Below are 1,566 nucleotides of genomic sequence, written 5' to 3' on the forward strand. Positions count from 1 at the left end.
GCCCAATGGAGATTGTGTCAGAGACAGCGTGGGTGGGTGCCTCTCCATCAGCCTCAGAAACAACCCACCTCAGCTTCAGACAGTCCTAACTGCCATCCCTCCAGGGTGGTAACTGCACACATTCTAAATGTTATCACTCCCTCTAGCAGTGGCAATGGTCAATGGGAAAACAAGGGAAGGAATGTATCCACGAGGACTTTTTTTTTCCCTCAAGAACCATGAAAGTGCTAACTTCTCCTTTACAAATGTGACATAGAATCTTGACTACAAAGCTACTCAATGATCTCATCCTACCATTCACACAACTGTACATTCCTTCTCAGCAACATCAGGAGCCAACGATGCAGTCCCTGGGTACACAGAGATCCTTTACAGGACGGAAGTCCACAGACTGACCTGTTACTGCTGCAGTCTCTGAAGAGGAGATGGAACCAGTTAATTCCTGTGAATCCCAGTTGCCCAAAAAAGATCCAAGACTGGCAGGTGACCCCTGGAGGGGGTCCCAGCCCTCCCGAGGCCTGTCAGGACCAGCTACTTCATCTGGGAGCCCCAGGGTCAAGGCCCAGTCAGCTGCAGCTCCGCCTAGGCTCCAAAGGCTCTGTAGAGTTTGAAGCCCTTTCCGCCAGAAGGCGGCTGGCATCAGTGGATGGAATTCTTTGACTAATTTATATAAAGAGTCCGTTTATGTTTATCTTGTTCTTCGCTCTGGTCCATAAAAGGACTGCATGGATGTAGTTGGCGTAGTCTTGGCATCTCTCTCCATGACCTCTCTTACCTCGATAAGATCACACTTATTTCCTGCAATGACAGCTACAATGTTGGGTGGGCCATGCTGCTGAAGCTCTTTTACCTACTTCTTTAATGTTGAAAATCTTTCGTGATGTCATAAATAATTATAGCTGCAGCCGAGCCTTGGTAGTACATTGGCGCTAAGGCAGGAAATCGTTCTCATCCAACTGTATCCCAGATGAAGGATTTATGTAGCTCATTTTGGTACTGGACAGTCTTGGTCATAAAAGATGGTCCTATTGTTGGGTTGATGTTTGGATCAAACCTGTCTTCCATGAACCACTACACAATATTTGATTTACCTACATCTGTATCCTCCAGCAGACACACTTTGAGCTACTTCAGCACCATGGCCTGGGAACCAGGGGTGCACGCCCGCTGCCATTCCTAAATTGAGAGAAAGGCTGGGCCCAGCACGAGCATTCCCTGGCGCCACCACCGCAAAGTGTAACCCCGGCTGCAGGGCACGCAGAGGCCACTGCCTCCCGTTTGCTGGACCTTGGCCCGGCCCTTCTGTTCTCAGCAGCTTGAACAGGTTCCCGGGTGCCACCACTGCCACCATCTTGGGACAGCGGACAGTCAACTGCAGAGTGAAAGGAATTCTTAAGAGACATTTAGTCCATTTTGACACCTATGTAAATAAAAGAACACTTCCTCAAACAAGACACTGATTTCCTCCTAAGAGAAAGAGAAATGGTGGTAAGGCATGTAACCAACTTTGTTCTCATTACTGTTTGGGATTCATGTATAAAGCTACAAGTTCCTTAGAGTTTCTGA

General features: G+C 48.1%; 1 pseudogene; it reads right to left on the bottom strand.

Moving 5' to 3' along the window:
* Positions 1-549: 549 nt before the first annotated feature.
* Positions 550-1,343, bottom strand: LOC100140789 (ras-related protein Rab-22A-like; annotated as a pseudogene).
* Between the last annotated feature and the right edge of the window lie 223 nt (positions 1,344-1,566).

This window comes from Bos taurus, chromosome 8 (genome assembly GCF_002263795.3).
Source record: "Bos taurus isolate L1 Dominette 01449 registration number 42190680 breed Hereford chromosome 8, ARS-UCD2.0, whole genome shotgun sequence".
NCBI lineage: Eukaryota > Metazoa > Chordata > Mammalia > Artiodactyla > Bovidae > Bos > Bos taurus.